The sequence below is a fragment of the Lithobates pipiens genome, unplaced genomic scaffold (assembly GCF_037356315.1).
Source record: "Lithobates pipiens isolate NorthernLeopardFrog02 unplaced genomic scaffold, aLitPip1_a1.2 Scaffold_3, whole genome shotgun sequence".
Classification (NCBI taxonomy): domain Eukaryota; kingdom Metazoa; phylum Chordata; class Amphibia; order Anura; family Ranidae; genus Lithobates; species Lithobates pipiens.
In genome coordinates this window covers 250,178,046-250,205,057 of record NW_027507790.1, presented here as the reverse complement: position 1 = coordinate 250,205,057, position 27,012 = coordinate 250,178,046, and the positions used below count along the sequence as shown (strand labels likewise).

The 27,012-nt window shown below is 47.7% G+C and overlaps 1 protein-coding gene across 1 annotated transcript in view; it reads right to left on the bottom strand.

Moving 5' to 3' along the window:
- The window catches only part of LOC143941084 (acyl-coenzyme A amino acid N-acyltransferase 1-like), a 61,878-nt gene extending 35,655 nt beyond the window's left edge, over positions 1-26,223 (bottom strand). Inside the window, exon 1 of the mRNA XM_077463024.1 lies at positions 26,182-26,223. The gene's annotated coding sequence lies outside the window, so the exon portion shown is untranslated. The remainder of the gene's footprint in view (positions 1-26,181) is intronic.
- Between the last annotated feature and the right edge of the window lie 789 nt (positions 26,224-27,012).

Sequence of the window (27,012 nt, the reverse complement as noted above, 5' to 3'; positions counted from 1 at the left end):
GAGGAAAAAAAGATTGCCTTTCTGTTTTCCTCCCATCCACTGTTTCTTAGGGGTTGACTCCTTAGAGGTCTGTCCTTGTGACTGTCCCTGCCTTTGGGGACGAAAAAAAGCGTTTACCTGTAGTCTTTTTGAGTTTAACAGGAAAGGCCTTAGTGTCCGCAGTACGGTCCAGGACTTTCTCGAGATCCTGTCCGAACAAGAGGTCTCCCTCAGAGGGGATGCCACTTAACCTCACTTTTGAGGCCGAGTCTCCTGACCAAGACTTCAACCAAAGTGCCCTGCGAGATGCGTTTACGAGGGCAGCGGTCCTGGCTGACAATTTAACAGACTCCGCAGAGGCATCTGCCATATAGCCTGCTGCTTTATGCAGCAAAGGAAGGGAATCCAGGATTTCCTTTCTGGAGGTCCCCCCTTCCAAATGGCTTTGCAATTGTTCCAGCCAGACCTCCAAGTTGCGAGCCACTATTGTCGTGGCCACAGGTTTTGAATTAGTCATGGTTACTTCCCATGACCTCTTCAGCAGCACCTCCATCCTTTTATCCATGGGTTCCTTAAGAACACCCATGTCCTCAAAGGCAAGGTTGATTTTACACACTGGGAAAAGGCTGCATCTACCTTGGGCACTTTGTTCCAGACGCAAGTGGGGTCCTTGCTGAAGGGGAATCTCCGCTTCATATTTTTAGGAAAAAATAGCTTTTTCTCTGGCTCCTCCCACTCCTTGATCGAATCTACCAGTGTGCTATGAACCGGAAAAACCCTGACTAAATCTGCCTTTAGGGTCTGATACATCCGGTCATGCAAGGACAGGGAGACTGGCTCTTCTTTAATTTCGAGTGTCCCATAAATCACCCCCAGTAAGGCATCTACCTCCTCGAGTGAGAGCCTGTATCTGGGAGAGCTTGTCCCTTGCACAGGAATATCTCTGGATGATGCCGTCTCACTTAGGCCATCCAGTGAATCAAATTCCTCTTCCCCCGATTCGTCACCTTCCTCTGGGGTGGAAGCAGGGGGGACTGCGGCTGGTTTTGGGGTCTCCAGGTTCACTAGCATTGTCTTGATGGATTGCATTTCTTTCTGTACTCCAGAAATCAAATCCTTACAGGCTCCCGTAGCTTCCTTATAGACCAATTTGTCTATGCATGGTTTGCAAAGGGGCTTAGACCATCTTTCTTTTAATTTATTCATACATGAAGGACATCTCTTCTTCCCCCCTGACCTCTCTGGTTCTTTGGGCAGAGCCCAAGACAAGAGAAGGAGAGAAGAAGGAAGGGAAAAAAAAAAAAACAGACAAGCTAACGTCAGCGAAACCTTAGCAAAAAATAGGATGCCTTCACAAAACACCTATGTGCACCCCACCAACCGCTAACAGGATTCGCAAGACTCTTTAGTCCGGATCCTGTTTGAGAGAGGGAGGGAGGAAAAACACACCTGGACCATTTCAGAATGCCTTTGCATTGATTAGTCCATCACTCCCCCCCTCACTCCCAACCCTGTAGGTACAAGACACCTCTGCGTTTGCCTACCTGAGCTGGTTCTGCCACTCTAATGCATCCATATCCGATCGGAATCTTGCCTAACCGCATGGAGGCTTTTCCCTTCATTTGTGATGCAGCACGAACGTTATGTGGCCAGGGCTTTTTTAAAATAGCCGCCAAGGTTCCGATCGTCCACACTCGCCGCGCGACCCGGAACCGAAGTGGATTGCCGGAAGTCCTCTATCCTCCTCCTGCGTTCCACAGGCCGGAACTCGATGCCTGTGCCCGCCCCCCGCCTGACTTCGCGCCCAAATCCGAACCCATCGTCAGGCGAGGGAACGCCAGCCCTCCCCGGGCTTCAGAAGGAGAACGCCGGTTCATAGCTGCTGTCAACCCGACCGGAGGACCTCAGATGTCTGCTACCAAAAACAGGTACACAGAACTCCTTCCCCGTCTCTTATGGGCAATCCCACCATCAGGGGAAGGAGAGCTCCTGATCCAGCCTCCTCCTCTGGTGGAGGAAACACAGACTGAAGGGGAAGGGACGGAGACCGCCCTTTAAAGATCTGGATTGCGTTTCCTGCCTCTGGAGGTGGAGCCTATCTCTCTAGTGCTGTCCTGGACAGACGACTAGAGAAAAGAAGCTTTCGCAAGCAAAACAATTGTTTCTTTGGACACAAGGCCTGGGTACCATTCTTTAGGCCCATTAAAGGACACCCTGAACACATGGCTAGCCCCAGCAAGGATTGCTTCCAGTGGAGCTCAGCACATCTTTACTTGTGACCAACACCTTAGACACTGGCGAAAAAAAACTGAGGACTCCTGGTAATAGGAGGGGTTATATAGGGGAGTGCGCTTCTGGTCTTAGGGCGTGCCAGTGTCCATCACCTATTGGTGGCCCATTAACCCACATAGTAACTATTAGGACTCTGTGTCCCCTGATGTATGAAAAGAAACTGAAGATAACGCGTGTACAGCTGCCTAAACTGAGCAGGAGTGGTCTGAAGAAGACTGTGTGGGAAGGGTGGATGTAAGGCACGTGATCCAACGCTTGCATCAAAGTCATACAGTTTATTCTTGTACAATATATATTTTATTGTACAAGAATAAACTGTATGACTTTGATGCAAGTGTTGGATCACGTGACTTACATCCACCCTTCCCACACATTTCTTACGTGTGATGGGTGCATTATTTCTCTTTAGTCTTTACATTTTCATCTGGTGATCCAGCTAGCATTCTTTGCATTAAGGTAAAGATGTTTAGGTAAAAAGCATCACATTCTCACATTCTGACCCCCCCCCCCCCCCGGTTATACTTGCCTGAATCCAGCACTGTGCCAGCCTGTAGAAGCTCTCCCCGCTGTCATAAGCTGTGCTGAGGCAGCAGGAGCCATTGCTTCCAGCAGCTGTTAAATCATGTGACAAGGAAGCGCAGATGGGGCCAAGACTGTCTGTGTCTATGGGTACAGGCAGTGTGGCTTGGGATCAAACCCGCAGGTGTGCCACCATAGCAAACGGCTTCCTTTGGTGGCATACCGACCAGAATAGCCAGTGGGGGCTAAAGAGGCAATTCAAGGCCGCTCTGTACAATTCCATTGCAGGCAACTTTTTTTTTTCAAAACTTTGAGTTTACAAATCACTTTAACCACTTCCAGAGCGCCGCATGCCAATATACATCTGGACTTTGACAGGGGATATCGTTATGGCAGCAGCTAACTGCCATAACTCCGGTAGCCCCGTGTTCGGCCAGCAGTCTGCTTCAAGATAAGTGGTCTCTGTGGCGGATTCACCGCAAGTTCACTTTCATCGGCCGCGAGATAGGGGGGCCCCCCCCTCCAGCAGTGCCCTCTGCCGCTTACCGTAGCCGGCGGCAGTGATCGGATGCTGTGCCTTCCTTGGCATGGAGACAAGTGAGGGGGAAGATGGCCCCCACCCGTCTCCATGACATTGCAGGTCAGAGTCGACGTCAAAACGTCACCTCCGCCCATAGCTCTAAAAGGGCCTTTTTTAAATTGCATTTTAATGTAAATGAGATCTGAGGTCTTTTTGACCCCAGATCTCATATTTAAGAGGTCCTGTCATGCTTTTTTTCCCCATTACAAGGGATGTTTACATTCCTTGTAACAGGAATGAAAGTGACACCATAAAAAAAAAAAAAAAAAAAAGTTACAATACACACACACACACACACACACAGCTTTTAAAATGTGCCCTGTCCCGCCGAGCTCGCGTGCAGAAGTGAACGCATACACGAGTAGCACCCGCATATGAAAACTGTATTCCACCTACTCATGTGAGGTATTGCCGCGATCGGTAGAGCGAGAGCAATAATTCTAGTCCTAGACCTTGTCCAACTCAAAACATGCAACCTGTAGAATTTCCAGCAAGGCTTATTAGTAAGTCTAAGTACGTGTAATAGATTAAACAGAGAGTCCCGGAGCTAGCAGCCATAGGGGGTGGGCGCAGGGATGGCATGACATGTGCTGAACTGCATAGTCGCCGTCTTTAGGGAAGATCAGAGCCGCTTTAAGGAGGCCAGGTGGGCGGAGCCTAGCGCATAGCTCCATGATTCCAGTAGGTGCTGCGCTCAGTCACAGAGCGGAGGAGGAAGTGATCCCCACCCACCCTCCCTAGTTGTAGAGTGAGGGTCGTTTGTTGGGAGGTTTTTTTTAGTGCTCCACGGGGAGCCAGGCGGTTCTTTGGCAGTTTTAAGGTAATAATGGGAGGTACGGGTAGTAAACTGTTGTACCCATCCATGGATGGGGGTGGTTTATTGGTACTTCCAGGTTACGAGGGGTTAACAGGGGTAGGTCACTGCGACGATTTAGGTATAGCCTCCGAGACAGGGGTTTCCGTCTGGAGGTTAAGAGGTCAAAGTTCAAAAGTCATTCGCAGGGACCAGTATGTTATTATGCTAGTACCCATGACCCGTTTAAAGGCTGGGAAGGTTTACGGTTATTTTAAAGTTATTTATGTTATTTATGAAACAGATTTGTTAAATAAATTACGGCCGGATGGCCATTTAATCCATATGTAGTCCAGTCGTTGGTTTAAGGTGGGTTACGGGAAGTGGTTAAGGGTATTTGGAGGAGTAAAAGGTTTATAATACACTGGGCTAAGAGCCCTACAGATGTCAAGTGGGCCGCAAACCGCTCACCAATCGGATCAGAGTTCTGAGTGATGGCTTTAGTCCTACAACTGCAGCTTGCTTCCACTGATTAGGCCAGATGCTCCGTGTTACTCCACTGACTGGATCCAGCTCTCCGCTGCTCCAACAAGCGTCTCCGTGGCCGCTGCAGTCCCTTTTATCCCCTACCAAGCATGCACTGCATATCAAAGTATACATGGGTAGGTCACACAGACTCCTGGGTAGAGGAGGTCAAATGACTAAAGTAAACACAGTCACTTCCTGTTATCTTTCCAACACCGTGAAAAAAGGAAAATGGCTAAAGTCCATTTCCAGTTCTGGTCACTAGATGGCATCAAATACTAGTGAATAACATTGTCCATAGATTTACATTGTACTTCACATTAATACACAATTATATCCATGCTACATGTAGTTGCTACGGGTGATCATGAACTTGTGGAAATTGAATAGCTGCCAGACAGTGGAGAGTGGTATCGGGCATGGGTAATGGGTCCTCTGGTAGGGGTGGGAAGTTCAGTGCTCTGGCACCCTACTTAGTGGTTGGTGCCCCACAGCAGCACGGAGACTCCATCTACCTAACCACAGGTACTGGAGAGTAAGAAGTTAATTAGGTGCACGCATGAGGTCCGTGCTTAGTGCATGGTGGAAGCGAGGTGGCAGAGGTAAGCTGGACTGGGACACAAGCTTAGCGATGTCCCCCTCTAAATGCTGCATTCTGGAAGACAAGTCATGTAGCGATATAGGGGCAGAGCATTTCACAGTAGGAATCTGCATGTTATTCACAGCTGCCCGGCTCACTTCTAAGTCAGGTGTTCCACCTTAATGTTGAGTCCACATAAACGCAGCCCCGTCTGGTCCTGGGCATTAGCGCATACGCAAGAAGAGGTACCCCCTATGAGCAGTACAAGTGGGCTCAACCCACAAGCTTGTAACAAGTAACACAGTTGCAGAATCCTGACAGTGCCCAGTGTTCCCAGAGCAAAAAAAAAAAAAAAAAAAAATGGAATTACGTACCGGTAATGTCCTTTTCCAGGAGTCTTTCAGGACAGCCACCTTAGAGAGACACCGGCTCCTCCCCTCTGAGGAAACACCGCCTTCAATTTCATAATTTAAGCCTCCTCCTCCCTTCGTTCCTCAGTTCTTCCAGAGTACCTCCGGCCAAACTGGGGAGACACAAGAACACGTCAAACAAATAAACTTTTTAAGTCTTACCTGACGATCTCATGTAATGAGTTCCCGATGATCTGCAACAATTTGGGTGGGAACCGGTGCTGTCCTGAAAGACTCCTGGAAAAGGACATTACCGGTACGCAATTCCATTTTTCCCCAATCGTCTTTCAGGACAGCCACCTTAGAGAGGATAAGCGAGTATATTACCTTAGGGTGGGACTACTGCCTGTAGCACCTTACGACCAAAGGCTTGGTCTTTGGCTGACAGAAGATCCAGTCTATAGTGTCTCACAAACGTAGAAAAACTGGACCACGTTGCAGCTCTACAGATCTGTTCCGGAGACGCACCAGCCCACTCTGCCTGAGAAGTTGCCACGGCCCTGGTCGAGTGTGCTCTAATGCCAGCTGGAGGATCTAATCCCCCTGCCACGTATGCCTGCCCAATGGCTAACCTTAACCATCTAGCTATGGTACGTCTAGAGGCTTTGGAACCCTTCCTGGCCCCTGAAAATAAAACAAAAAGTGAATCTGTCTTTCTGAACTGACTTGTGCAGTCTAAATAATAAAGAACACATCTTCTAACATCTAGTCTGTGAAACATGTGTTCCTGTTCTCTAACTGGATTTGAACAAAATGTAGGTAGCACAATCTCCTGCATCCTGTGGAAACTAGAAGCTACCTTAGGCAAAAAGGCCGGATCTATCTTCAAAACCAGACGATCCGGAAAAACCTGAAAAAAGGGAGCCCTGACAGAAAGGGCTTCGAGTTCACTTACTCTTCTTGCTGTAGTGATCGCCACCAAAAACACTGTTTTGAGAGTGATCAGCTTTAATGAGCAAGATTCTAACGGCTCAAAAGGTTCCCCTGTGAGAACCTGTAAAACTAAAGAAAGATCCCAAACCGGGAAGGGGGAGCTTGAAGCTGGTCTTTGCCTACCTAGGGCCCTGAAGAACCTTACGACCCAAGGATCTGACGCTAGATGTTTCTCTAAAAACACGCTCAAAGCGGAAACCTGAGCTTTTAGTGTTCCAAGCGCTAACCCCTTATCCGCCCCTGCCTGTAGGAACTCTAGAACGGCTATAGGGCTATGCACGTTGAAGGAACCCTCTGAACACCAGCTGTTAAACCGTTTCCATACCTTTAAGTAAATGGACTGGGTTTCCTTTTTCCTACAGTTTAGAAGAGTGGCTACCAACCGGTCTGAGAAGCCCTTGGCTTTTAGCAATTCTTCCTCAGAAGCCACGCTGCCAGGTTCCATCGTCCTACCTGAGGGCAGAACACCGGACCTTGAGACAGGAGATCCTCCTGCACTGGGAGAATCCAGGGGGGTTCTACAGACAGGCCCTTCAAGATCGAGAACCACGGCCTCCTGGGCCAGTGAGGTGCAATTAGAATGAGGGTAGTATTCTCCACTTGAAATTTCCTTAATACTGCTGGAATGAGCACTGGAGGGGGGAAAGCATAGCACCTGGAGAAACCCCAACTCTGTGCTAGTGCGTCCACCGCCAATGCCCCGTCCCCCCTGTTTATGGAGAAGAACGTTGCTACCTTCGCGTTTTCCCTTGCGGCAAAGAGATCTATTGCAGGAATCCCCCATCTCCGGGTGATCATTTCAAATATTTCCTGCTTGAGAACCCAATTGCCTTCTCTCAGAGTTCTCCTGCTGAGAAAATCTGCCACCTGATTTTGTTCTCCCTTCAAGTGGATTGCTGAAAGGGACAGGATATTTGCTTCGGCCCATCTGAGGATGGCTTCCGCTAGGGCCCATAAGGACTTGCTCCTGGTGCCCCCGTCTGTTGATGTAAGCTACCACCGAGGAGTTGTCCGACCTTACCCTTACGCGATTCCCCCGGAGCTCCTTCTGAAAGGTTCTGAGAGCTAGATCTACTGCCCTCAGCTCCCTCCAATTCGAGGATCTCCTCGAGTCCCTCTTTTCCCAAATACCCTGTATTAATTGGGAGTCTAGGTGTGCCCCCCAACCTGAGCTGCTTGCATCGGTCGTGACCACCCTGGAGGTTGGCATGACCCACTCTAGACCTTGGGACAAATTTGCTCCCTTCCTCCACCACCAGAGGGACCTCTTTACCTGATCTGGAATCGAAACCAGAGAATCCAAAGATTCCTGGCTGTGATCCCAAACCTTCAGCACAAATAATTGTAGAGGGCGGTAATGTAACCCTGCCCACTGAACCGCTGGAAGAGCGGATGTCAGCAACCCTAGCGCTGACATGATCTTCCTTATGGAGATCTGGTGGTTGCCCTGAAGAAACAACAGAGCCCTGTCTATCTTTTGAATTTTTTCCAAAGGAAGAAAGACCCTTTGTACTGTTGAGTCCAACTCGTACCCTAGGAAAGTGACCCTCTGGGAAGGGATTAAGTTGGATTTCTCCAGGTTCAGGAGCCAACCCAGGCTTACTAACAGGTTTCTTGTGACCTGTAAAACCTGAATTAATTGTGCTGGGGAAGGGGCAAACAGAAGGAGATCGTCGAGATATGCGATCACCGAGATTCCCCTGAGACGCAGAAATGCCAGAACTTCTGCCATCACTTTGGTGAAGATTCGGGGGGAAGAGGATAGTCCGAAAGGAAGCGCTCTGAACTGAAGGTGTAGTACTTCCATTGGAGTTCTCACTGCCAGTCTGAGAAAACGCTGGTGGGACTCTGCGATTGGAATATGCAGGTATGCATCTTTCAGATCTATTGATGCCATGAAGCAGTTCGGAGGTAGGAGTGCTTTTACTGAGTAAACCGAATCCATCCGAAACCTTCTGTAGGTAACTGAGACATTCAGGGGCTTCAGGTTCAGGATGAGCCTGAACTTTCCCGAAGGCTTGCGAATCACGAAGACGTGAGAGTAGAAGCCTCTGCTTGTCTCTCCTACTGGAACCCGTACTACCACCTCCTGTTCTTCCAACTCCTGAAGAGAGGAAAGAAGGGCAGATGATTTTTCTGCGCATTTTGGCAGCTCGGTGACCAGGAACCTCAGAGGAGGGAGTTCCGAAAACTCCAAATGGTAACCTCCTCTGACGATCCCCAAGACAAACTGATTGGAGGAAATCATTTCCCACTGTGGGAGGAAGGCCCCCAATCTTCCTCCCACCGTGACCCTGTCACTGAGATTTTTTGGGCTGTTCAGGAGGGCGAAAAATTGCTCCCCCGGGGCCCTTGCTTTTGAGTCCCCAACTTTTCTTCTGCTGAACCGTACGGGGTGGTACAACCCTTTTCTGGGGACGAGTCTTTCTTTTGGCTTGTTCCCCAAATTTCCTTTTAACAGGAAAGGCCTTTCTTTTGTCTGCTGTGCGATCTAGCACCGCTTCAAGGCCTGGTCCAAACAGTAGATCTCCTGTAAAGGGGATTCCACAAAGTTTAAGTTTGGATGCATTGTCTCCAGGCCAGGTCTTCAACCATAAGGCTCTCCTGGCAGAGTTGGTCAGGGCCAAGGACCTTGCCGACATCCTCACGGATTCCGCCGAAGCGTCCGCTATGTAGGCTATCCCTTTAAGAAGCATGGGAAAGGAGGATAGAATAGTCTCCTTTGCTGTCCCTGCTTCAATGTGTGCGCTAATCTGGGTGAGCCAATACTCCATGTTGCGGGCCACCACCGTGGTTGCCATGGCTGGCTTAAGATTTCCCTGTGACGAATCCCAGGCCTTCTTAAGAAGGTAATCCATCCTTCGATCCATAGGGTTAGACAGTACCCCCATATCCTCAAAGGATAGATCAGTGTGTCTGGACACCTGGGAAAAAGCAGCGTCTAGTCTGGGAGATTTATTCCAGACGAGAGTCTCTTCCTCCGAAAAAGGAAACCTACGTCTTAATGCCCCAGAAAAGAAAGGTTTCCTTTCGGGATCCCGCCATTCCTTCTTGATGGTATCGATCAAGACGTTATGCACTGGGAACACCCGCTTCTTTTGTTCCCCCATGCCCTTGTACATCCGATCATGGAGTGACAATGTCTTAGTTTCTTCTTGAATGCCTAAAGTGGTATGAATCGCTCCCAAGAGCTCATCCACATCCTCCAGGGAAAGCTTATACCGCGAGATTCTGCTGGATTCCCCATCCAACATCTCTGCGTCAGACTCCCCCTGGGAGTCTGAAACGACACTGTCAATTTCCTCCTCAGCTTCCTCCCTGGGACCCTCTGAATTCTCTCCCCTTGCAGGAGGAACATCCACAGGGCTGGATGGTACACTCTGCTGCGCTGGTGTAGGAGTGCTCGGAGGCTGGGGCCACTGAAAACTGGAAAAAAAGTTTTGGAAGGACTGAAAGGTACCAGAGAGTTCCTTCATAGAAGCTACCAGATCTGCACCCTGCTCTACTGCCTGTTCCTTAAGTAAATCCTCAATACATTGTTTGCAAATAGCTTTAGACCAAGAGTCTCCCATAGACGTTCTACATGAAGGGCACTTCTTCTTAGAACCATGGGGGGACTTGCTCGTGGCTTTCTGAAAGACACAAAATACAGGAAGGGGCAGCATGAGCCTAAAAAACAGCAACACCAGCGCTACATAGAGGACCACCGGGAGTGCCCCCCCTAGGATCAACCATCACCAGGATCCCAGACACACTACCCTTCCCCCCAACCACCAAGGAGGAACACCAGTGGAGCTACTGGATACAAGTAAGGGAACACCTCCCCAGGTTTCCTCTTACCTTCGAGTGGCTGGTGCTATTATCTCCAGGAGTTTTTGAAGCCTCTGCCTCGGACATTCTCCCGTTGAGGAAGCGTGGTACGAATACGCCTCCAACAGCTACCTGTGCAACTGTGAAAAGAGAGGCTGCACCAGCCGAACGCTAGGTTCCCTTTCACGTGCAGCGTCCGGAACCGGAAGACGCAGATCGAACGAAGGGGTCCGCCCCCACCGGAACTGACGTCGCCCGCCTACCGGTCCGGCTTCCAGCTCCCAGCCGGCTGCATACACAGGGGGGCCCTGGACGCCTTCGTTCAGCACCCCACTGGGCGAAACGCAAGGATGAACCTCTCCAAAGACTTCCTGCTTTCCCCAAGCGAAGATTGGAGTGCGTGTAAAGGTCAGTCGAGTATTCAGCTTCCCCAGCCGACTGGACTGTTTGTTCCGTTGAAACCCCCGCGGGTGAACGAACGGACGACCCCATAAACTTCCCGCTTTCCCCAAGCGGAGTTTAGGGTATATGGACAGTACGAACACTTCAGCTCCCCGCTGATAGGACTGTCCTGGACCGACCGATGAACGGTCGGATAGCCGAACGGGGCCAGGGCTCCGCTCGGATGGCTTCAGTTTCACCAACCGAATTTAGCCTTAAGGTTCCTTGGCGATGTCTCCCCGCCGGAGGAAACACCATAACTGAGGAACGAAGGGAGGAGGAGGCTTAAATTATGAAATTGAAGGCGGTGTTTCCTCAGAGGGGAGGAGCCGGTGTCTCTCTAAGGTGGCTGTCCTGAAAGACGATTGGGGAAAAAACACTCTGCACTACCATGGTTCATGCAACTTCCCTGCCATAGACTGCAATGTAAACCCTCAAAAGTTGCACCTGAATGTTGCAACAGTTGTGCAACAATTTATTGTCAAAGCCAAAGTCACACTCAAGTCGTATAGTGTTAATGGGGCCTAAAGGGAACGAGTCTCCAAAATGTATAGAGCTCCTGAACAATGCCAAACAGAATGGCTATACCCCTAAATCTGGGAGATCTACAAACAATTTACTATGGATTACTGCTTAAAAAGCTATGGGCTCCATATCAGGTGAATGGTGCGGAGATTCATGGCCACACATGCAGTCCTCTGGCCACTCAGATCCAGAGCAAAAAATAAAAAAAATTTACCAACATGGGGATGCTTAAGGAGTACAGTATGTTCACTTTGCAAAATGAATTTGGTGAAGCTATGCAGGCTTCAATCATCCAATCACCATGACCAGAGGTACCCAACCTGCCTCATATTGCTATACCACTTGTACTCCAACATTCCCATTTCTTACCCTTCTAAAATGATGAGACCACACCTTAATTTTGGAGTATAAATGGCCATAGCAGCCCATTATTCACACCATATAAATAACTCCAATATCAAATATTTACCAAAACATCACCTCTGTAACAACTTGTTCAACTCCAGTCTGTTGGTCTTTGACGGCACCCCCGAACTCCAACACATATTCCACCAATACACTGCAGGATCTTTTTCCACGTGATAGGCCTCCAGCAGATAATCAGCTCAGAGACAACCCCCTTCCCGCAGTGCAACCATTACAGTATTCCAGCTAACCTTTCGCTGGAATACACCGGAGGGGCGCATACTACCGATGAGCCCCCCACCCCTTTCCATCACATGTTTACTGCCACTGTCAAAGACCAACAAAACACCACCACAGCCCGCAAAGATGACACCTTACCCTTAAGGGCTCCCCCACACCCCCGGGGCCTGCTGGATCCCATAAAACAGTCCCCACTACCTAGGAGGAGGTGTATGCCAACACCCACAATTATAGGCCCACATTAGTTTCCATCTCTACTTGCCTGATCACCAGACCCCCCATTCTGAGCCACAACCTCCCCACCACCTGAGTGTTACACAACCGTACGAAGTCGTAAAACATCTGACTTAACGTCTGAAATCAGCTCCCTGACCATTTGAACCCAAAAGCATTACCCCTTGCATGCATAACCCAAACGACCAGCGGTTTATCCCGCCGCACCCAACGTTCTACTTCCCATATCACCTTACTCCATCTCAACCCCCATACCCCTAGCCAGCGAACACATGCCTCAGTCCTCCAACTACCCAACTGACTGACAACCGATCCCGCATCTGCTCTCCTGGCCCCCCAACAAACATACAGATAACAAAGAAAATCCAAACAAGGCGTATAAATCCTCCATCTGGATGAAAAAAAAAAAAAAAAAAAAAAAGCCAAAGGCAGCACCAACTTTAACCACTTCAGGACCGCCGTATTGCCAATGTACGTCAACACAATGGCACAGGCAGGCACAATCACGTAGATTTACGTGATTGCCTTCCAGCGGGTGGGGGGTCCGATCGGACCCCCTCCCGCTGGTTACGGCGGTCCGGTTCGCTCCAGGAGCGCTCCGTGATGAGGGGATGGCCGTTGGTTTTCGGCCACCCGCTCTGGATCGCTCCTGGCCAATGAGAAGCTTCCTCCCCTGTGTATTGTTTACACAGGAAGGAGGAAGTGATGTCATTCTCCTCGGGGCGGTCTTTTTGACCGGACTACGAGGAGAAGACCAATAGTAAGTGTGCACCAACACTACACTGACATGTAGGTACACACAGGCACAAAACCCCCCCCCCCCGATCGACCCCGCCCCCCCCTCCCCAGTCACAGTGTCACTGATTGCATTGATCATTTCTTTACTGATCAATGCATTCAGTGTCAGTTGTGACAGTAAAAACTGTCAGGACAGTTAGTGTTAGGTCCAGGGTAGCCCCCTATCACCCCCCAATAAAGATTTAACCCCCTGATTGCCCCTAGAGTTAACCCTTTCACCCCCTTTTGCCAGTGTCACTAAGCGATCGTTTTTCTGATCGCTGCATTAGTGTCGCTAGGTAGCTAGTTATTTTTTTAGGTTCACCGCCAGGTTTTTATATCGCTAGGTACCCCGATATACTACCCAATAATGGTTTTAACCCCCTGATTGCTGCTAGTTAACCCTTTCACCCCCTTTCACCAGCGATCACAGTATAAGTGTCACTGGTGACGCTGGTTAGCCAGTTAGTTATTTAGGTTCCCCGGCAGGTTTTTATATAGCGCCAGGGACCCCCATATACTACCTAATAAAAATTTGAACCCCCTGATTGCCCCTAGTTAACCCTTTCACCACTGATCACCGTATAAGTGTTACGGGTGACTCTGGTTAGTTTGTTTTTTATAGCATCAGGGCACCCACCATTTATTACCCAATAAAGGTTTAACCCACTGATCACCCGGCGGGTGATATCAATTAGGTTTTAGGGTCAGGGTCTGCGTCGCCCCAGGCAGCGCTAGGTTAGTGCCAGTACCGCTAACACCCACACGCAAAGCATACACCTCCCGTAGTGGTATAGAATCTGAAAAGATCAATATCTGATCAGATCTATACTAGCGTCCCCAGCAGTTTAGGGTTCCAAAAAAAACGCATCGTTAGCGGGATCAGCCCAGATACCTGCTGGCACCTGCGTTTTGCCCCTCTGCCCAGCCCACCCAAGTGCAGTATCGATCGATCACTGTCACTTACAAAACACTAAACACATAACTGCAGCGATCGCAGAGTCAGGCCTGATCCCTGCCATCGCTAACAGGTTTTTTGGTAGCATTTTATATTCAAATCCGGAAGGCAGTGCTTGGTTTTTGGGGTCCCGTACGTGGCTAGGCTCCCAAAAAGTCCCACACATGTGGTATCCCCGTACTCAGGAGAAGCAGCAGAATGTATTTTGGGGTGTCATTTCACATATGCCCATAGCATGTGTGAGCAATATATCATTTAGTGACAACTTGGTGCAAAAAAAAAAAAAAAAGTTTGTAATATTCCTGCAACTTGTGGCAAAATATAAAATATTCCATGGACTCAACATGCCTCTCAGTAAATAGCTTGGGGTGTCTACTTTCCAAAATGGGGTCATTTTGGGGGGTTTTGTGCTATTTTGGCATTTTATGGCCTTCGAAACTGTGATAGGTAGTGAGGAGTTAAATCAAAAATTTGCACCCTTAGAAATCCTGAAGGTGGTGATTGGTTTTCGGGGTGCCGTGCGCGACTAGACTCCCAAAAAGTCCCACACATGTGGTATCCCCATACTCGGGAGAAGTAGCGGAATATATTTTGGGGTGCAATTCCACATATAACCATGGCATGTGTGAGCAATATATCATTTAGTGACAACTTTTTGTAAAAAAATTTTTTTTTTTTTTTTTTGTCATTATTCAATCCCTTAGGACAAAAAAAATAAATATTCAATGGGCTCAACATACCCATCAGCAATTTCCTTGGGGTGTCTACTTTCCAAAATGGGGTCATTTGGGGGGGGGATTTGTACTGCCCTGCCATTTTAGCACCTCAAGAAATGAGATCGGCAGTCATAAATTAAAAGCTGTGTAAATTCCAGAAAATGTACTCTAGTTTGTAGACGCTATAACTTTTGCGCAAACCAAAAAATATACGCTTATTGACATTTTTTACTAAAGACATGTGGCTGAATAAATTTTGCCCTCAATGTATGACTAAAATTTAGTTTATTCGATTTTTCTTATAACAAAAAGAAGAAAATATCTTTTTTTTTTCAAAATTTTCGCTCTTTTTCCATTTATATCGCAAAAAAATAAAATCACAGAGGCAATCAAATACCATCAAAAGAAAGCTCTATTTGTGGGAAGAAAAGGACGCAAATTTCGTTTGGGTGCAATATTGCATGACCGCGCAATTACCAGTTAAAGCAGCGCAGTGCGAAATTGCAAAAAGACCTCTGGTCCTTAAGGTGTTTATTGGTCCGAAGCTGAAGTGGTTAAAGTAAACCAATGTACCCCATACCACAGCTTGTATGTACAGCCTACTCCCCCCACTCTGCCGCCTCATCTTACCCACATCTGGTAGCTTCTACAGCCAGCCCGATGCGGAACGAGTGTGAAGCATATTCTGCACCATCAACCCTTGCATCCCAGTGGCATTTTCAGAACACCCACCCGAACTGGAACCTCGACAAATACTTCCCAGCCCTGTGCCACATGAACTGCCCCCCATGCCATCTGTTCCAAACCCTAGAAACTCCCTAACCATTTTGTCCCCGCCGTGTTTGTGACCTCTTTTCCCATCGCCCTGGCATCCACCTATTGTCTTATGTATGCAGCCAAGAACTCGTACCAAACCTTCTAACCCTCCCTATGTTCTGCATTCAACTGTTTAAATTAGCCAGGGCCTGACACCCCCACTGTAGCAGATGGCAGCCGTCGGCCAAAACCCACTCATCAGAATAAAACCCGCAGGCGAAATTTAACTTACTCAGCAACGAATGCAAAGTCCTCAACTGTACCTCACGCCGTCCCCTGGGCCTCCCACACCCCCTGCTATAGTACCTCCAACTTGGTCACTGGCAGACGACCCTCCATAACCCCTGAAACAATCACAATGTCAAAACAAAACAAAAAAAAAAAAAAAAAAAAAAAAAAAAAAAGTACCAGTTACTTACCGGTAACTGTCTTTCTGGGAAATCTTCCAGGACGGCACACCTGAGAGATGAGAGGCTCCTCCCTACAGGAAACACAATCAATCGACAGCTGTTTTAAGTCCCCACCCTTCCCCTTGATCCTCAGTTTGTAGAGAAGTAACTCCTGAACCAGGTTCACAAGGGAAATCATTCCTCATAGGTACTCACCTTCTAGTGTTCTAGAATTTTCCCTCCTCCAACGGGCGGGAAGTAGGCCTGCCGTCCTGGAAGATTTCCCAGAAAGACAGTTACCGGTAAGTAACTGGTACTTTTCTCAAGTCATCTTCCAGGACGGCACACCTGAGAGGATAAACAAGTACCTCAGGCCTACCTTAGGGTGGGGCCACTGCAAAACCCTCTTGGCGAACCTTGGCTCTGCAGTGAGCTTTACCTCCACTCCATACGCTCATATGCTTGATGAAGGCATGTTAGCTGGATCATGCGGCTGATCTGCAGGTCTGCTCCACAGATGTTCCTGCCTTTCCCGCTTCAGATGCAGTATCTAGGTGAAATGGGCTCTTAAAAATGGAATCAGAAAACATGTTAAACTTGTAGGTTAGCAATGTTGCCTATCTCACACATCTAACAACCATGGCCTATTATGCCTGTAGGTGCTACTTAGAACCACTAAAAAGATAAATAAGAGACCTGTGTAAGACAAGGACACTACATTAATCAATAAGAGGGCCTGTCTTAACACTATCCTGTTGAGGGAAATAAAACTGCTTCCCTTTTATCTTTATGTCAGCAAAAGACTAAAGGGAAGCCTACTTAAGGGAAATAGATTAACAGAAGCTTGAACCCTGGGTTTAAGGCATGCCCAATCTATGTCCTTACTTACGCCTGAGAGCCTTCTTCAGGAGATTAAAGTCCCTAGCAGGAGTAGACTACCCATATTGCTATGTCTAGTTTTGCTAAAAGGGCAAAATGAAGGCCATGCACCGAGCCGAAACCTATTCGATCGGGTATACATCTTTATACTTCATCCTCAGGCCCTAATACTCCTCTGAACAGAACTCTCCAAGTTCTTACTAAACAGGGCGATTCATTATCCCCTTCCTCCAGTGTCCCATAACCCTACAGGGCTTCAACCCTAGGAAATGGTTCTGGCATCCCTGAATGCAAGTGGTCAAGGTTTTCTGACATGTGGCAGCTGCAGCCCGAACTCCTGGCCCCTCCATGGAAAAGAAGGCTGAAATACAAAAGGTGATACATGCATTATTAATATCACAAATAAAATGATCATAGATTGTGGGCACGGCACAATAGATTTAGACAGAAAGGACACAAGCATAGACAACAATGTTGTGTGCCTGAGTGTGACTAGCTAAACCAATATATCAAATATGGGAAGAGACCCAAATCTGAACCTCAACGTAGACAAACAGTCCTCATAGTCTGGTTTTCTGATGTGCTGCCAAGACGTAAAAACATTAAGACACAAGCAAACCCTAAATGCTGCGTATTTCTTTAGTGCAGCTAGCTAGGTCATAACTGATATATAAATACGGAAAGGACAGGAACCCCCTTTACTGTTGTGCTTTACCTATGTACAGCAAAACAAGGCTATAAAGACAGAAAGACCCAAACTTCTATGTTGTGTATTTCTGACAAACCACCAAATACAGTTATAAGATTAATATGAACACCAACTCCCGTGTTGTGCATTTCTGCTATGCCACAGGGAAAAATATGGAACACAAGACAATCCTTTCTGTCTTGCACTTCTGTAGTGTAGTTCAGATAGAACCAACACTGAGAAAGGATACAAGCAACCTGCAGCATTGTGTTTTTCTGAAACAGAAAGCACCAACAAGCTTCAATCTTGAGTATTTCTGCTGTGCAACAACATAAAAGCAGACACTGAGGAAAAAGACAGACAGCCTTTACAGCTGCAATCTTTCTGGTCCGCTGCAAAATAAAACAATAACGCCATGATGAGTATTCCTGCTGTGTAGCAAAACCTCAATCAGAAGGGACAGATAAGTTTAGGGTTCCCACACCCGTGCGACCCAACCTGCGACTTGGGACTGCAAGACGCATGAGAAGTCATATACTATGGCTTCCAATGGGTACCATTTGTGTCTGTGCGACACCAGCAGTCCCTGATTCCTGGATCCACAGACCTCAAGATTACACAGGTCGCAGGAAAAAAAAAAAAAACAAATAGCAATTTTCAGGTCGAACAAGTAAGGGGTCCCCAATGCTGTGACTCCCTGGAGGATTGCAGCCAACAAACCCCTGCTGTGTATCCCTAAGATGCAGAAAGGTAGATCCATGAGAAACACTGCTTAGCCTGATATACAAACGATAAGGCAGTAAATATAGGACATACAGGACACAAACATTAAATCTTTGTGTATGTCTGATGTGTAGTAATATACCAATACTGAGCAGAGAGGCCACCATCCTCAATGTGTCTCTCAGCTGAGCAGCAAAAACAAAATCAGAAAAAGACAAGCAACCTTCACTGCTGTGTCCTTTCTGATATGCAGCCAATAAGGCAGTATATGCAAGACATAAAAGGACAGACAACCTTCAATCTTGTATATGTCTGATGTGCAACAATATAACAATTCTGAATAGAGATAGCACATCCATATTGAAGCGATTTGGCCTTGCGACTCAACATGTCAAATCGCATGGCTAAAATCAGCACAACACCACTTTGTGGTGCTACACGGATTACCAAAGGCAGTATATGTACTACACCTGGCAGGGGTTCAATTTGTATTTCTACTATGTAGCCCAACAAATTCGAACCATCAATTTTCACTGCTGCCTTTCTGATAAGGCAGTAATACAGGACACAAAAACCTCACAGACCTTAATGCTGTATAAATCTGATGTGCAACAATAAAACACTATGAATAGAGATAGCACATCCATATTGAAATGATTTGTCATGCGACTCAACATGTCAAATCGCATGTTTAAACTCGGCAGCCATTGCCGTTAATAGCACTGTCTGAATCAACACAGCGCCACACAAATCAGGACCATCAGACTTCACTGCTGCCTTTCTGATAAGTAACCAACAAGGCAGTAAAACAGGACACAAAGCCCCACAGACAGACCTCAATCTTGTGTATGTCTGATGTGCAACAATATAACCATTATGAGCAGAGATGTCACCAGACACAATGATGTGCATTTCTGCTGTGCAACACAAAACCAGAAAGTACAGACCACCTTCACTGTTGTATTTTTCTGATCTGTAGCCAAACAAAGCAGTACCTTTAGTATATAAAGGACAGCAAACAAGCTTCAGTGCAGTGCATTTCTGATGTACAGCAATATAGTCCTTATTAAGCAGAGATGTCACAAATCTCAATGTGTATTTCTGCTGTGCCACAAAAACATCCCAGCAAGCACAAACCTTCACTACTGAGGTCTACTGGTGTGCAGCCAATGAGGAGTCATGGTCTATCCCTTTATGAAATAACCAACAGGCAATTTATTTCATAGGCATAGCCTGGGCTGTAGATACTAAACCTTCACCACTAGTGAAGGAACAGATCCTAAAATGGTTGGACACCCTACTATTAGTAGTAGTTGTTGTCCTACCTTACCTCCATAGACTGAGCAAACGCTAGCCAGCACATATCCAGGTGGTGCTGATTAGCAACTAAAGTCTCAATGAGCCCAGCCCTAGAGACCAATTTAAGACCTCTCTAGAAGAGGTGGTTACCAGTTTAGCCTGGGAGGTAAATAGCTATCTGCAGGCTTCAAACAATCAATTATGTAGCTCTTGCATAGGTTTGCACAGAAAATCCTCAATTAAAAGGATGTAGGGAGCGATCTATGGTGAATCGCCTTTAGATCTGCCACTGAGTGGATTGTAGCCCAAACCAATAAAAAAAAGTTTCTTCTTACCTCCTACACTATAATATAAACACAGTGTAAAGGTGGAGTGGGAGGTTGGAGCTTATGAAAGTTAACTATAGCAAGCAACCCCCAAAAGGAGGATCTGTGACAAGGGAACCCCCTACTGTGCCACACAGTAGCTTGGTCTCTGCCCCTCCTTGAATGTTAGGTCAGCTTTTAAACATTGTGAAGCAACTTCAGATTCCTAGCAGCTGGGCTAATAGGGCCGGTAACCTAGTGCACCTGCTGACCAGGGGAGCTTCTGAATCCACCAACCACTGCCCAATTAATAACCTGTTCAGTGGTATACCTGGCCTGTAAGTAACTTTGTATCTACCAGGTCCCCTCTGTACGCTATATTCATCCCTACTAAATGTACCACAACTGGGCATGTAGGGAGAGGCTGGCAACCTACTGCTGCGATAACCACAGTGTCTCTGCTGTAAGAGGGAGCTGTGGCTGGTGGTTTTAGCAGTGGCGTCTGCGCTATTTGTATCCCGACCCAAAGTTCTGCACTGCACCAGTCAGTATATACACGGGGAAGGGGGAGCAATGGCCTACCTACCTGTTTCTCATCTGAAGTGGTTTAGGCACACTCGTTCATCTGCACCACCTGTCCACCATACAGCTTCTCTGATGTAAGAGGGGCTGCAGCTGGTGTTTTTAACAGAAGCTTAAGGGCTATTTGAATCCAGACCCCAGGTGAGATCTCAAATGCCCAGGAACCCTCTGGCTGGAATTGGGGATTTTGCAGCTAAATTCCCACGGCAAAAGGAAAGTAAAGTACTCACCGTTGTCGTCTTCCTCTTTTTGCCACAGCCAGCGGGCTTGCTTTTCCATCCTTATGGTCCACACGCAAGGAGGATAGCCGCCAAAGTGCTTCCCCCCCCCAACTGCTGTCCCCATAGGGAGGTGCCAGGTTAGGCTGTGTCCTGCACTGTACCAGTCAGTCTATATACATGGGGGGGGGGGGCAATGCCTTCCATTCCTCATTCCCATCTTCATATCTGAGGTGGTTAAGGCAGACATCCACCGTAGTAAACTGGTGCCTCCTCGCTCTAGAGAAAGGAGGATGTGGGCGCCTGCTCCTACTGACTCACAGCCTTCCCTCCTGGGTAAGAACGCCGCTGCCATTTTCCCGAAGTTTGAAAATGACGCGGTGCTTGTTGCCACGCCCTCTCCGGCAGCCCACGCGAGCTACCGGGGACCCAGGAGTCGGGGACAAGATCCCCCTGGAAAGAACCGATGGCCAGCACCCCCGTCTGAACAGCCACCTGTACAGGTAAGGAGGGGGGAGACAGGATAATGGCCCCTGAAGTTCTGGGTACACCACTGTACCCAGGGTCCTTCAGCTCTCAGGGGGGCTCTTCCAATTTCTGCTGCCCGACCTGAGGAAAAGATAGGGGAACCCCCCCAGGAAGGACAAGAATATCCTACCAGACCCAGAGGCTTCCCAGGCTTGTGGTCCGGCTCCCAGGGGGAGACCACCAGCCCCAGGCTTTGGGTCATTTGGAAAAAAAACAAACAGTTTCGCTGTGTAGGGAGAAACACAATCAAAAACTGAGGATCAAGGGGAAGGGTGGGGACTTAAAACAGCTGTCGATTGATTGTGTTTCCTGTAGGGAGGAGCCTCTCATCTCTCAGGTGTGCCGTCCTGGAAGATGACTTGAGAAAAAACAGTACAATATCCCTCATCTGCCCCCGTGTATGGCAGCCAATGGCACAGATACCGGAGGAAGGCGGCCCAACACACAAATGTCCAAGCCATGTATGATTGAATCAGGGACCAACATGTCTCTACCCCCCACTCCGGTAAAGAACTAAACATCTAACCATGGCCCACTAAATTGAGCAACCCATGGGCAGGCATCGAGCCAAGTAAAAAACTCCTCTTGCCAGCATCTATCCAGCAGCCAAAGCTCTCCGAATAAACTGTAAGCAAGTGGAACACAGGTTCCTAGTTTGCCATAGGCACCCCTTTTCTGTCACACCTTCTAGCTGTGTACCTGAAGTATCGGACACAGTGCACCACATTGGATTCTGCCAGAACTTTTTTTTTTTGACAAATAAGTGGAGAAATGAGGCGAAACTTGTTTGGTTCCTTCTTCGGCACCACCACCACTGTAGACACCATTAAAAAAACCCAGAGGCAAGCAGCCTCACCATTTCCTTATCCGGGTATCTACTTATGAAAGGCTGCAACCTTTTCACCCCCTTCCAAATGTCATCCCTTGTGCAACTAGGCTCACCTGTACATTGTCCTCACATGAAGCCACAATACAATGGATGGGTCCCCCCACCCCTTTAACGTCAAAAGCCACCGAACTGACAGGAGCTCACATTGCACTGCCAACCCACCCACCTTTCTTTTCAGCCGACTGTCCAGAGGGGGGTATACCCTCCCCAAAGGAACTGCTTCGGGGGCCTCTACTACTACAGAAACCGCATCCAGAGGCCGCTACCCTTTGATCCCCACAAAGACTGCCACACCGACCTGCGTGGTCTAAACTGCTCATCATCCCGTAGCCAATCAGATCCCCCTTTTTAACATGTGCACCTACCAATGGCCTACATAGAACCCGAACCTGGTTCGGCATTGTTCTGTTATTTCTCCCCCCCCCCCCCATGATGATCGCATAATGGCGACTGCCTTCCGCAAAAGCAATCGGTACCTCCTCTTACCTTCATCCTTTTTCCCCCTTAATCTTCCTGCTTGACACTATGCACTTAAAATTTTAAATTCCCTTTTTTATTAAATTTGTTTTAATTTTTACTTTTTTTTTTTTTTTTTTTTTTTTTTTAAGGGGACCATAACGAGAAGATCTTCACACACTTGCCTTTTCAAATGTTATCCCGGACCTCCTATTTGTGTTCCCAGGGGACCCTCAAAGCACACGTACAGTTTTTTTTGCGTCTGCAATCCTTACCATCTCCATCCTAACATTACCTGACAACCCCACCACTGTCCCCAAACTGGCAGGTGCCCCACCTGCCGCTTGTGGGCCAGCATTCACCACCTCTGTTACCGGTGGAGCAACCGCCACCAACATTGCACCCCCCTTTCCAACCCAACAAACCCTGCAATGCAACTTAAACGAAAACATTTAGACATTATTTGACTTACCGGGCTGACTGGAACCCCAACAGCTGCCTCGCATCCCTGCGGCTCCTCCTTCTCACACACCGACAGCTCGCCTACCGACCTGTCGTCCTAGATCAGGACCGGTGGTGTCATCAGCCCCCAGGCAAAGAGGTCCTGGGGGCCGTGGAGTCCCTCCTTTGTAGTGCCTGTCTCATCCCCTAAGCTCCGCTTCCTGCCACGGTTCCACACATGCTGTGACCTGGAAGTTTAACCTCGACCTTCCACCGCCATCTTGCGCCACCCGTATAGGCCATGTCCACCCACTGAGCTCCATCCCCTTAAAAAAAAAAAAAAAAAAAAAAAGACAGATGGCCATTCTAATAAGTCTCCCTCGCCGAGCCTTCCTCCCCGCGCAGCGATGCAGGCAGAGGAGGTAGTAGTCCTGCGATTCATAGGCGGGGAATTGGCACCATAACAGCCCGTGGCCCCACCCACCAAGCTGGGCTGGTGGAGTGGAGTCTGCCCAGACCCTGTACAGGCAGACGGCTGGCTATTCTTTGCTGGGGGACCAGATTGTTCCCCCCAGAGGGCTTCTCGCCTCGGATCCCCGGATGAGGGCCCTGGTGAAAACAGAGTGCCAGAGGCCGCAAACTCTGCATGCACAGCAACCTTCACCTTCCAACCTTGATCCGATCACCCATAAAGACCCTCATCCGAGTGACATCTCAGCCATGTTGGAGGAGCAGAGCAAAAAGAAGTGAATGGGCAGCCTGAGACAAGCTTGTCCACCATAATGGTGTGACCACCAGGCCAGGTTATTCATCATAGAAGTGAATAATTAACTGCAGCTGGGTCAACTGTCAAGGGGGGTTTACACTTGCAGAGCCTAACATTGACCCCCGATATGTAGTTATTGACCACAAACTCTGCTGTATTTTCCCTCTAATGACCATTGGCCATTTTTCCGACCACTGACCACTAAAACTGAGGCCCTCTGTTGCAGGGTTATTTTTAACTATGCCTATGCTTGCATTGATGGCATCACTTTGGGCTCTTTCACACCGATAGGTGAGACGCATTTTTACCAGCCTCCCACCAGAAAATTAAAATTACAGACCGACAGGGCTCCACACATGATGCACTGCTTTGTGGGAGCAGCAGTTTGATGGCAGCAACACCTCTCAAACTTGCCCATTGAGATTAATGGGGCCGCACCACAACCAGGAACCATACAGGCTCTTGAATGCCTTCCTTCTGCTGCTATACCATGCTCTGAAAAACAATTCACTGCTGATCACTTTTCAGAGGGTGGTAAGCATAACCAACTGTCTGAAAGAGCCCTTTTAGATACACAGAGGATTTAGAAGCGACAGGTTTTGCATTCTGATTGACTTGCATGGAAAAGAAAACCCTACTTGGAGCAAAGCCCATTGACACAGACCCCAAATATGCCTCTAAACCAGGGTGTCATGGAACCCTGGGTGCCCGTGTCTCCCCCCCCCCCCCCCCAGGTGCCACAAGGAAAGGACCCAGTTTGACCTGGACCATAATCATGAGTTGCCATGAAATTAGGTAGGGTGATGTGAAGAGGGGACTATTTGGGGGGCTCGGCAATGGGGGGGGGGGTCTGTGTGATAGGAGAGCTCTATAATGGGGGGCTATGTAATGGGAGGACTGATAAGGATTTTGATGTGATGGAGGGACTTGTGTATAGGGGCTCTGACATATAGAGGCTCTCATGTATAGGAGGGACGCTGATGTGATTTGGGGGAGGGGAGACTTTGATATGATGGGGAGACCTCTGACAGGTGGTTGTTGTGAGCGCCTTAAAATTTTGCATTCTTTTATCCTTGGTTTAACCATTCTACCTCCTTTTTTAATACTCCCTGAAATTGGGTCTCCTATACATGACTGTCTACGATTTACTGCACTATTGTGGCTCGAGCCTATCACTATGCCAAATTTAATCACAAACTATTGCAATATATATGCACTGAATTTTGTACAAATTTTGTATGTATGGTGATTTTCTATGTTTAACTGGACATACATTGCATTTATTATGTTATATCTATGCTTACTCTCTGTACTTCCTCTCTGTACCAAATAAAAATAGTTTGTAAACAAAAAAAATTTGCATTCTTTTAAACAGTGCCATGGCTGAAAAATGCCAAGAAAGGCTGCTCTAAAGTATGCCCAATATTTGCTGCTTTGTCTAAATTTCTCCAGGGCATGTCATCTACGCCTCAACCTGGGTTCACACATATGCAAACACAGACAGTGCATGTGATTTGCACCCGCATTGCTGTGCTGATCACATGCGATGTCTGTGCTATGCAAGTTCAGCCATACAGTTAGATGACTGAACTAGCATTGGATTCGCAAAAAAATAAATAAAGGGGGGGGGGGGGGGGGGAATGCAGTAACCTTTTCTTTCCCCGCACTGGAATCGGATTGCATGGGTGGTCACATGAATTCCTGTCCGAATTCACAGTTCGCACTGCGATCTGTGAACCGATCTGGGAGTGTCATTACCTTTGTGTTGACACAAGCAGAGGTTCACAGAGGGTAGCTTGTACTACCTGCAGGGGAGATGTGATGTGGGCAGAAGGGGCAGCTGCCCTAGGTGCAATGGTTTATTGCAGGGATAAGGGTATCCTGACCCTAACCTAAGGGGGGGGGGGGGGGGGGCGCAGTTTGGCATCAGCGCTGGATGACCTTGTCCCAAATGTGGGAATCGGCACTGGAATCGCACTGGTTCCCGCATCGCTATGGTGTGAACCCTGGCTTAAGGGCATTTGTCTTTCTCAAGTTCAATAGTTCTTGGGAAATGTTGTATACTTGACAGATAAAATTGCATTATGTGTGGCCAACCTTGCAGATCTTCTACATATAAAGAGAAGCTGGTTAAGGGGACGCAGGCAGCACCTGTATACAAACATGGCTATAGTCACCCCCTATACTATGGGGGGGGGGGCACAACCTGGCCACCAAAAGGAGCAATGCCCACCATCATAAAATCCACGTGAATTTAAATGCATGCAGTGACGGTGATACTTTGCTAAAGTATAAATTTCCAGGTATGCAGAACGCACCTCATTTGTCCACTGTCTCTACAGATCTACAAACTAACCAACAGAACTAAACCGAGGGCCGCATTTCTAATGCAGTGAATCTGACATTCACCAGGTGCATGATTTTGGGTTGGGGGGAAAAAATGTACAGTGCATGGGTTTTAAAAAGCTTTGTTGCAGATTCCTACCTTTTTGTTATACTGAAGAAGCTGTTGGTTCTTACATGCCTTTTAGAAACTGATCCTGAATGGGGATGACTTTTATTACCAATCAGGTGATGCATTTTAAGTCTTCTAATGAGGACAATTACAGGGCCTGACTCCCTTTAGAAATAATTAGAATTAACCCTTTAGGAATATCTCACCAAAACTGAAAAACGGAAAGTTGTATCCAATACTTACTGTAATTTTCCTTTCCTGGGGCCAATCTTTGGCAGCCTACATGTAGTAGTAGAAATTCTGCTAGCAGGACTTTTTTTTAGCATCCTGCAGGGCTGTATTTTTTTTTTTTTATAAATTATTTTTATTAATTTGCAAGAAAACAATAAAACAACCTACAGCCTATTGGGCATACCCAGGCTGATTATTACAAAAAACCCCTGAGTCAACAATCAGGGAACAACCAAATAACCCTCCCCCTCCCCCCACCCGACACACCGCCACCGGCGTGTGCATCCAACAGAAAAAAAAAAGAAAAAAAAAAAAAAAGAAAAAGAGAACCCCCCCCCTCCCCCTGTACGCTCCAGCACCACTGCACATTACTCAGGACAGTTACTTAATTCACCCATGCTCCACCGCAGTCCACACACAGACCCAGGATAAAATATGCAAGCATCACCCTTCACCTACCAATCCCCTATTGCCCACGTTAATAATGACCCAGGGTTACATGAATATCACACAACTTAGAACTCTTCCATTAAGCATTAATGAAACTCCATCAGTCCGGATTCAAGTCAGCGTTGGTGTCACGCGACTCTGTCCAAATGCCCCATACTTTATGAAATTTAGTGCCACAGC